Genomic DNA, 10,971 nt, shown 5'->3' with positions numbered 1-10,971 from the left:
GCAGCCGCTTCGGTGGCTGGAACGACTAGGCTATCCTCTCGACGTCAGCCTCGCCGTAGCTTTGCTCGTCTTGAGACGACCTACGTCACGATTGCGTTGGATGTCACGTGCTCTAAGCTGGGCCTTCTCCGAGCGCTTGCCAGAGTGGGCCGTTTATTCACCAAATTCGGTGGGAGTTGATACCACGAGGGCGCCACAGTATTTGGTGCCCCAGTAGACTTCCGGCAGTGTATTTATTTATTCTTCAGCAACGCACAGCGGTCGGGGTAAGAAGAGTTTCCTTCAGAGAAGTTTCTGTAGTATGTTTGTAAGAACATTAGTGCATTGTACAAAGTAGTGCAAATAAAAAAAGGAGGAGAGACAAATGGAAAAGAAGAGGAAAACCGGAAGCGCGCAGGGGTCCGCCATAGGGGGTGGTAGTGAGCTTGTTTGCAAACAAACATCGGTGAATAACGAAAAATACAGCCACCAGGATCAAAATACAAACGTGCGATTGTCATTTACGGATATTGTGGATCATATTCAACCTATTTTTGAACACGACGGGAATATTTCAAATTTCGTTGAAGTATCCCTTTTAAACCAAGCATGCCAGACGATTGAAACAAACGGCGTTGTCTTTCACAAGTAATGCGGCGCCACATGTAAAAATGCGGGAAAAGAAAATTACGAATGTACCTCACAGCTTGAATCCAAATGAAACCGCCCACCCGTCTTTCGAAGTTCGCCGAACTTCGAACTTTTACACTAAAAGGTCGAAGTTCGTCGAACTTTTGACTTTTTAGGAATCGGAAGTTCGACAATTTTCGAATTCTTTAGATTAATAAGTTCAAAAGTTCGAAAATTATCGATTTTCTTAGCGTAGGAAGTTCGAAAGTTGGAAAAACTTCCGACCTTTTTAGTGCAAGAAAATCGAAAGTTCGAAAATCATCGCATTTTTTAGTCTATCAAGTTCGAAAGTTCGACAAGCATCGAATTTTGCCGCGTAATAAGTTCGAAATTTCGAAAAGCGTCGAACTTCTTACTTTAACAAGTTCGAAAATTCGACTTCCGTCGATTTTTCGATATGGAAAGTTCGAACATTCAAAATCTTTCGAACCTTTCGAACCGCTTGAATCGATCATCGAAACTTTCGGTTCGAAAAAGGTTCGTGGCATCCCTAGTCTCGTGTACTGACCTTCGCACATCGTACCTTCGCCGAGAAATGTTCGCGCGTCGCAAGCATCAAGTTGCCGGTGATCGTCGCGAGTATAATGTCGTCCCGTATTGAAAATCGCAGTCGCGAGGATGCCACCGACGTCGCACCGACATAATCCTGGAAGCCGCCATTTTAGAGCGCAGCTCTTAGGGGCCCGTTCCCGGCTTGAGCGGCATCGCTGTCGCCGTCGGCGTCGGCGTCGGCGTAACCAAGGTCACCCCAAGGTCACGTGACTCCCAAGGTCATCCCAAGGTCACGTGAAACCCAAGATCACCACAAGGTCGCGTGACCCCAAAGTTACGCGACCCCCAGAGGTCACGTGACCACTCCCCTAGGGTCACGTGGCCCACAAGGTCACGTGACACCCAAAGTCACGTGACTCCCCAAGTCACGTGACCCCCCTAGGTCACGTGACCCGCTTAGGTCACGTGACCCCCTGAGGTCACGTGACCCCCTGAAGTCACGTGACCCCCCTTGAGGACACGTGACCCCTTGAGGTCACGTGACCCCCCCTCAGGTTATGTGACCCCCGAGGTCACGTGACCCACCCAGGTCACGTGACCCCCTGAGGCCACGTGACCCCTAAAGTTACGTGACCGCCTAAAGTCACGTGACCCCCCTTGAGGTCACGTGACCTCAAGTAGTTACCTATCCCTCAGTACGCTTCCATCTTCCTCCTCAAGAGCTGCGCTCTAACCGGCGTTACAGGGAATTGTAAACGGCTTTCATTTTTTTTTTTAAACTCTGCTCGTCTTGCCTTTAGCCAACTTCTCATCACGAATCCTCCTTGGAGAAGCGCCAAGTCTCTTAGCGTACGCACGCTATTTCCGAGAAATAGCGCACGCTAAAATTGCGCACGCAAAGCGCGAAACCTGGTTTGCGTTCGGAGCACGCGCGGTGGCGACGACGCTATTCTTTGTGTACGCAAAGCTTTAGCGTGCGCTATTCTAAAACTCCATAGTGTTTGATTGCTTGCAGTGTTGCTTAAAGTACGTCTAAAAACTACTCGGAAGTACAAAGTAAATGAGAGGTTATGTACTTCAAGTAAAGTAGTAAGTACACCGGGTGCAATGTACAGGGTGTCACAAAAGAAAATTTACACGGTCTTTTTTACCGCAAAAATAAACTAGGCGTCGCCGAGCGCTCATTCTCCGCCCAAAGGTAGAGCTAGAGGTCACAACCAGATGCCAAAGTTTCAGCCCGATCCGATAACCTAATCAAAAGTTATAGGTGATTTTCTGAAAATTTCAATGGGAAAGTGGAGCTCATTTTTGCCCGTTTTCGGTCTCTGGTGCTATAGAGCCCCATGTGTTCGAAAACTCCGTCGGCCGCCATTTTCCCATTGAAATTTTCAGAAAATCACTTATAACTTTTGATTAAGTTATCGGATCGGGCTGAAACTTTGGCATCTGGTTGTGACCTCTAGCGCTACCTTTGGGCGGAGAATGAGCGTTTGGCGATGCCTAGTTTATTTTTGTGGTGAAAAAGACCGTGTAAATTTTCTTTGGTGACACCCTGTTCTTGAAGTGATGTACTACAAATACAATGTACTTCCAAAGTAAAGTAGAAATACTTTTTAACACACTTTTTCAGAATGCACTTTCATTCCCTATACAGCATTTTTTTTTTCTAGCAGGCCGGTATGCTTATAGCTTCAGGGGAAATCGGGGGTGCATCAAGTTTTTTTTTTTTTTTTTTTTTTTTTTTTTTTTTTTTTTTTTCGGAAAGGGCAGCAAAATTGGAGGTGCCTCAGTTTTTTTTTCGGAAAGGGCGGCAAAATCGAAAGTGCGTCAGTTTTTTTTTTTTTTTTTTTTTTTTTTGGAAATGGCGGCAACTAATACGCCATAGAGTAGTTGCTTTATTCTCGCTGACGAACCATTTAACACGATCAACTTATTAGGCACTTATTTGTATCGGTCTTATAGCCGCCATTTCTTCACTCAGAGAAATGACCAGATGACGTCTCGAAAGACAGCACAAGCTATACAGGAGCACCAGATCAACTTCAGAGCGGGTGCTGCACTTTGTTACCTCCTTTGAGTGAGGATGTTTACATTGGGAAGAAGCGGGGACAAGCCCTTTCTTCAAATGCGTCAAGTCTCCTTGAACTTCGGGATACAAAGAAACGCCAGTCTTCGACAGTTACTCGGCCTCTCTTGCATCGTGTCTGTTCGCTCCCCGCGCCTCATAGCAGTGTTGTTGCTGTGGGGGGCTCGTTAAAATTTTTGGGGGTTTTGGACTATATCCAAATTGCTTTCTTCATACCCCCCCCCCCCCCCTTTTCTACGCCACATGCTTCCCCCTCTGCAAATATCAGCTGATTTTCTAAACATCTTATCTCTGTTGATAGGCAAAACAACCACTAAAATTCGGAAGTAATTTGTAATTTGAGTAGAAGTCTCTCGGAAAAGTAGTTAAAGTAAACTACTAATTACCAAAATAGAAATTTAATTGAAAGTTACTAAACTACCCAGAAAGGTAGTTAAACTACAGCAACTTAAGTAAAGTAGTTGAACTATGTACAAGTCTGACCGGCAGGCGCTCTGCGTAAGGGTTTTCACCTATCTACCTAGCCCCGCACACCAGCACATGGGCCCCTTCCATTCAGTATGTGTAAATGAAATTATTATTATTATTATTATTATTATTATTATTATTATTATTATTATTATTATTATTAACAATCCTGTTTTCGGCTCACAAGTAGTTTGTGCCAAAACAGAATAATATTGCTTTTTAGTTCGCGTTATTTCGCGCTTTTCATGTATCTGCATAAAACTAAACACAGAACTATCATGCTCGACGTTGCACATCCGACATCCCTAACTCTCCCCATCTTCCTAAACGTCCGTGTGTGTCCTAACACCAGAAACCGGAATTTTAAAGGTTAAAAACGGCACGTGGCGAATATGGAACGCGCACTTTCGTGCAAAGCTGACGTCAAGTGACTCAAATCGAAAAACATGCATATTTACAATATTGTTATCTCTTCTGGTGAAGGCTCAGTAACCGTTGCACTCGTTTTCGCGCACGAAACGGTGACTCCCAGAGAAAGTAATACCCGTGCCACACGGCAAGGCGACGAATGACATTTGAACGATCGGCCAATCAGCGCGCGACATCCGAGCGTGGGGCGTTCCACGCGCGACAGATCGCGAGCCGATTCGTTGACCACACGAATCGTTGTAAATGGCATTCGAGTTGCCCGTGTGGCACGGGTATAAGAACGCAGTGATTGCCTTTATTTGAACAATGTAAACACACCTGCAGGCGTGCGCTGAAGAAGCCTCAAAATCAAAACTCTCGTAGCGTGATTCGTGACTGCGCCGGCTACAACCCAACCTCGTTGTCACGCCAGCCTAAAATTGCCAGTCAACACACAAAAGCGACATCGATACAATTATCTTGTAGAATATCACCTTATTTAGTCATAACTGTGTTAATAGGCACTACATGTTGTATTTATGTTAAGAAAAAAAAACCTTTTTTCGTCATAAAAAATAAATATCAATGTTAAGTCTGGTAACAGCGTATTTTTGCCAAATCATTGCCATATCTTTAGGGGAACAAGTGGCCGAGTGGGCTAACGCGTCTCAGCTCGGAGCGTGGGGCGAAAGCTTCCGCTGGGAACCTCCTGGGTTCGATCCCCGCCGCCCTCGCCCGTTTCGATCTGGATGAGTTTCGTACCGGCAAGCGTTCGTGTGATCACTACTGCGTGATGCACGTTAAAAACCCCAAGATAGCGGTTTCTGCTAAATTTCTCATCAACTGGCTAAATTTCTCATCTACAGCTAAGAGACCGATTATCCGTCAAGGCTGTATAAACATAAAGAGCAAACTAATTTTATTTTACGGCCGGGCACTCGCCAGTAGCGGCGGCACGACACGGTCCTAATCGTACGCAAATCCCTACAGGTTAGTACAAAAACATTTACAAAATTATTTAGTGGACTAGCTTTCGCTGCTACCAAGCGTCTTTCTGGTTTTGAACATGGCGAAGGACATCGCTAAAGTATGCAATGAATCGAAGGAGGACTTGAAACATGAATTTAAGACGTTCAAGGAATAGCTCGAAAGGGAGATTAGAACGGAGATTCGCGAACTAAGAACTGATGTGAGGGAAGTGAAAAAAAGAATGGATTTCATAAACAAGGCATTCGAAGATATAAAGAAAGACATTGAGGCGCTCTCAAAGGAAAACGCAGAGCTTAAGCGGGTAAATGCGAGTCTGCATCAATCCCATGAAACGCTGTAGCAGGCGATCAAAGAAACAGAAGTGCGTCTCGTTCACTGTGAACAGTACTCGAAGAACGCAAACCTAGCGATAAGAGGAATTCCGAAACAAGAAAATGAAAATGTGACAGATACTGTACAGAAGATCGGCGACCTTGTCGGGTCGCCGATAGCAGTGAATGAGGTAGAAATCTGTCACCGCGTGCCCACACGAAATAAGGAAAGCAACATCGTCATTCAACAGACCGATCGCACCAAGCCTACAGCGCATGCGTGAGGCTGCCATAGCTTTAGTTCACAGTAGACAGGCGGCAGTCCACGAGACGGCTCGTGCCGTTTCATGCTCTGCACGCGCAGAGCCCCGGCGTGGTTGCGGCACGTGTAAAAAGACTAAATTTCCCTCAATGCATTGCGGCAGCGGTGGCGTAGCCAAACTGGCTGGTGAGATCGGCCTATTCCGAAGCCGGACGCGACGAGACGCTGAACAACTGCTTGGGATGTCAGTCGCAAAAAAAAAAAAAAAAAAAAAAGCATGAACATAAATGGAGGTTTGTGTGGGTCCGGAACCGCAGGATCTTTGCCAGGAAAACAGACCACGCCCCTATACTGGAAGTCACGCACGCGGAGGACCTTGAGAAGATTAAATAAGTGTTGAATCGTTTCTCGTAATTGAGTTTGTGTTAAAATGACTGACGAAAATTACTTAGTGCCAGAAAATGTTATGGAAATATTCAACACAACTGAACATGAGATATATAGTGTATTTCATCTTAACCTACAATCTGCACGTAATAAAGAGGATGAACATAGTATTTTACTAAACAACTTTGGGTTTACTTTTGACATTCGAATGTTCACGGAAACATGGTATTATGAAGAAAGTGACGTTATACCCTTGGAGAACTACAAAACATTTTATTTAAATCGCTCTGCTATATACTCCTCCGCGACAACTTTTCTTGGCAATGCAGTGGAAGGTACAGGCCCGCGTCCCCTCTCCCATTTTGAGTGTGCGCGGGCTCTCCTCCTCTCCCCGGAAATGGGGGAGGAGGAGAGATTGCGTACACTCAAAATGGGAGAGGGGACGCGGGCCTGTAGCTTCCACTGCATTGCCAAGAAAAGTTGTCGCGGAGTATAGACGTGGTGGCGGTATGTGTATCCAAGCAAAAAACAGTATCAAGTGCGAACTCATAGAACAGTTTTCTGTGATTAATAAAGGCTATGATATGAGATACTGACTTTAAAACATAGCGACTTTTTGTTTTCAGTTCTTTACCGCCCACCAGGCGGTAATATTGCTCAGTTTACTACATTTATTGAGTCCCTATTTTGTTTCCTAGGAGACAACGGCCTGAGAATAATTTTGGGAGATTTCAACATTGATATGTTAAGTGATTCAAAACAAAAGAGAGTTTAGTATGTTGATGGTTTTGGATTTGCTAATACTATGAATTTCGCTACTCGGTGTGACTTGAAACTCTAGCACACTTATAGATCTGTTTCTTACAAACGTTGATGCCTCACTGTTACAAACTGGTGTTGTGGGCTGTTCAATCAGTGATCATCTACCCATGTATATTTGTGTGCATCGGAATTTGCCCAAGGTAAGCATAAATGATGCTCCTTAATTTACATTTCAAGACATTTACCGCCTTAGAAAGATTTAAGTATCAAATCGAACATGCGAACTGGGATGCGATATTCTCTATGGACTCTGTTGATGAGGCATATGACTGCTTTATCATGATATTCACTACCACTTACAAGAACAATTTTAAATATAAGACACACCGGGCCCCAAAAGGCTCTCGCAAACCCTGGGTAACGGCCAAAATTCTCAAAAAAAAAAAAAGAACAATAGAAAGAGACGTTTTAAGCAATTTGTTCGTACAAAATATCCAAAAATATTACAACTTTTTAAGAAATGTCGTAATGAGGTAACAAACTTAATTAGGCGACCTAAATCTAACTCTTACTTCAACATTTTCAGCAACTTAAGTGCCAGTGCCAGTATATGGAAGAAACTCAACACGGTTTTAGGAAAAACGTCAGCCTCTTCTAGAATCGAAACGTTAAAAATGAACGGAGAAGAACTCGTAAGAGTTGAACTAGCCAACATATTTGATGATTATTTTATTAACTTAGTCAATAATGACCGCAATAGAGTGAATGAAGCACTTGTATATGTCTCGAAATTTATAAATGACAGTATCTTCTTTTATCCTACGGATGTTCATGAGGCCAGCTGTTTTGTAACCTTAACAATAGTCTGATATTGATGGCATCCAAATAAAACCCGCGAAATATGTGATCGCGCGAATTGCACCTATTTTAACTCGTTTGTTTAATCACAGATTAGATTTATATGAATCTTATATGATAGACATATTGGCCGTCACCGCTTTTACGGCTACAACCCTCTTTTGGTGGACCCCAATCTTTTAACTCTGCATGATAGAAGAATTGCTAGACATATGCACTTTTTACATCAGGCTGTGCATGGTGCTATTGACTGTTCAGAGTTGTTGATGGCCTTGAGATTCCGTGTGTCCTCTGGGCGGTCATCCAGCTGCCGAGACACTTTTGATCCTGACATCCGATCAATTTGTCCGATGACAGGATTGCAACAAACCTATAATGCCTTGTTTTTAGACGATGACATTTTTGTTTGAATTTATTGCTTGAGAGACAGGCATTTATGTTCACTATTGATTCATTGGACAGTGCACTGCCGCCCAGGCCACTTGGCTGTTGGCAGGCACTAATAAAATTATATATTCATCTATCTATCAAGACGAACACGTTCCAAACGGCAAAAGCATCGCTTTTTCCTCCAACAACCAAATATCGTAAGAACTACCTCTCGCCACGTATGACCAGTGCGCAAAACGCTTTTGTTTTCTTGAGGTAAAAGCGGGTATAAATGTCCCTGAAGTACCTAAAATGATTCTTCCGAAAAATGAATCCTCGCCTCAATTTTGTGTTAAAATGATTCGCTAATCCTCAAGAGGTCACATATAATAAAAGTACAACTTAAGTTACTAGATATTTTATGCAATGATATGTAGAGTGTTTCTGAAGCTTAACGATGTCATTCGGCGACTCAAATATTGATCTATTGCCAGATACTCAAAGCTAAATTGGTTACTGCAGCAGCTGGAATGTTTTTACTAGGCTTCGTGTGATCGGGTATTCAAAACTTCATCACGCAGTTGGCCGGTAGGTGCAGGTGCTTCGTGAACCACTTAAGTAATTTGAAATGTAATTTCCTGCACCCCCCCCCCCCCTTTCGTCCACCCCATTTTTCCCGCCAAAACAACAATGAACTCAGGAATTATTCTTGCTAATTGCATACCCAATTCCAATAAAAATAAATAAAAAATATTGTTGTTCTTTAACCTGGTGCAACAATAACAATGCAAAAAAGCGAAGGTTGTGCATTGTGACCAATTCATTTTCGCACTTCATGCCCCCCCCCCCCCCCCCCTTAAAATATATAAATACTGTTGTCGATGCAGACCACAGTTTGTCTTGGTGCAACAATAAACATGCAAGGAAGGCGAAAGTTGTGCATTGTGATGAATTCATTATTGCGCTAAAGTTAGTTTCACTTAGGTCTCGAATACCCTTTGAGAAAAATGTTACGGTTTCGATTATAAACGCTGCGAGCGTCACATAGTAGAATTAACAAGGCACACGTCGAGGCGAAAGGAAATGTTTTTCCTCTGCCTGGGGTTATTTCCGCCGACGAGAACACTATTATTTGAAGCTTTACAATTAGTGGCTGGACAGCGGTCTTCTCGTTTATCAAACCGCAGCGAGTGTTGTTTGGCCTCCGGCCAGGTGGAAATCTAGTGCAAAGCTAGGCTTTCAGATAGCGGCCCCCCGGAGCAGACTCCGGTTTTCCGCGAACATAAAACACGCCCCCCACGTGCGCTCGTGCCCGCCGATTGCGACCAACGCCAGAACGAGGACGTCGAGGACCCTCGGGTCCACATCTTTTGTCGAAAGACGTGCGGCTGAAGCGACATCGAACGCCGCGGGAGGGTCAAGGGGGCGCAACGAGGACTCCGAAAGTTTGCCGATGCGGTGCGTGACGCGGGCTGTTTGATCGAAGGATCTGTCTTTGCGGGTTACATGTCATGCGATCATCTGCACCAACTGCCCTCCCAATCGAGCCCACTTTTTTTTTCTCTGTTTGTTTTTACTATAGTTGCGGTAGTATTGGGGTGCATGGACAGGAGGGCACGTATACTTTCCCGTATGTTCACGGAGTTCTGGACCGGGCATGGGGGCTGCGAAAAACGTTCTAAAATTGTGTGAAGACAAAAGAGTGGCACCTCGTACGGACTGCACTAGGTAGGTAAGCGAAGAACAGTGAGTGGATCGGCCTCAGAATTGAGAAAGCTTTTACAGACTTATAGCAAGTACATATTACAGTGAATGTCGCGGTTTCACAAAAATATGTTTGTCATTTTCTTTTTTATTTTTTTAATTTGCAAAATAACGCGGGTGCGTTTTCGCGTAGAAGTTACCATGATCGGTATGGAGAAAAGAGGAGGATGTTAATGGCAGTTTGTGCAATGTCGCTCGCGTAATTACTAAAAAAAAAAAACAAAAAAAAATGTTTTGCTTTACATTAGACGGTCTTTATACGCGCTTTTATAGAGGAAGTATTCTCTGGCGGGCAATATCTGTGTACGCGGCTGCTGAGCGCGTGCTGACGGCGAGCTTCCGCAGTACCTTTGCAATGTGCATTCCACACCATGAGATTGCCGGTCTTGGCAGGTTATTAAGCGCTCCAAACATTGCCCTCAAATATGGCGTCCAGTGAATACCCCCTATAGGAGTAAACAGCGGGACAAAACGGAGACGGGGGACAAGTAGGCGGTCGAGATATAGCGGTTTCCCAGCGCTGAGATGGTAAGCGAACTTACCTGGACGGCAGCAGGGAACGCACTGGTCGGTGGCCGCCGTTGAGTGAGGGCTTTTTTTATGCGGTCAGCCGTATCGGTGCCCAGACAGGGCGGACGCAGCAGATAAGCAAACCACCTGCCGAGTGGGCGAAGTGCAAACTTCGCGGAGTCTTCGCGCTGGACTCATCACGGGTCACGTTCCATACCAGTGGACACTGGTTTCGCCGCCGGTTTTTGGTCGTCGTGCGGCGACCCGGCGGCAAGAGGCTGTATCTTGCACTGATGGCAAACACTCGTGGGAGTGTTTTAGTATTGCGTATAAGAGCAAACGCAAGCGCTGTGCGCATGCGTTACCGTTGCATGCTCCACGCTCCGTATGCGCGTCGTCGCCATTCTCCAATCCGAGGAGCAGTTCGGGCTCCGCGCACGCGCAATATGTGGAATAGGCAACGCTAACGCAAACGCACAGTGCTTGCGTTTGCTCGTACAAGCAATACTAAAACTCACTACTGGCTCGCTCAAGAGCATGCCTTAATCAGCGTGTATTGGGACATTTATGCTGTATCGTTTAATTTTTAACCGCGTCATGATTAATAATGATTAATATTTTACAAGAAAAGACAC

The 10,971-nt window shown here is 44.7% G+C and overlaps 1 protein-coding gene across 2 annotated transcripts in view; it reads right to left on the bottom strand.

Annotated features, from left to right (window-relative positions):
* The window catches only part of LOC8026854 (putative aminopeptidase W07G4.4), a 39,313-nt gene extending 28,663 nt beyond the window's left edge, over positions 1-10,650 (bottom strand). Inside the window, exon 1 of one of the 2 annotated variants that reach the window (XM_042287392.1) lies at positions 10,369-10,650. The gene's annotated coding sequence lies outside the window, so the exon portion shown is untranslated. Of the gene's footprint in view, positions 1-4,173; positions 4,198-10,368 lie in introns of those variants that run through there. The other variant, XM_042287393.1, reaches the window with a different exon arrangement.
* Between the last annotated feature and the right edge of the window lie 321 nt (positions 10,651-10,971).

The sequence above is a fragment of the Ixodes scapularis genome, unplaced genomic scaffold (assembly GCF_016920785.2).
Source record: "Ixodes scapularis isolate PalLabHiFi unplaced genomic scaffold, ASM1692078v2 PGA_scaffold9__187_contigs__length_104089568, whole genome shotgun sequence".
Lineage (NCBI taxonomy): Eukaryota > Metazoa > Arthropoda > Arachnida > Ixodida > Ixodidae > Ixodes > Ixodes scapularis.
The sequence above is the reverse complement of the archived record's forward strand: the minus strand, read 5'-3'. Positions and strand labels throughout refer to the sequence as shown.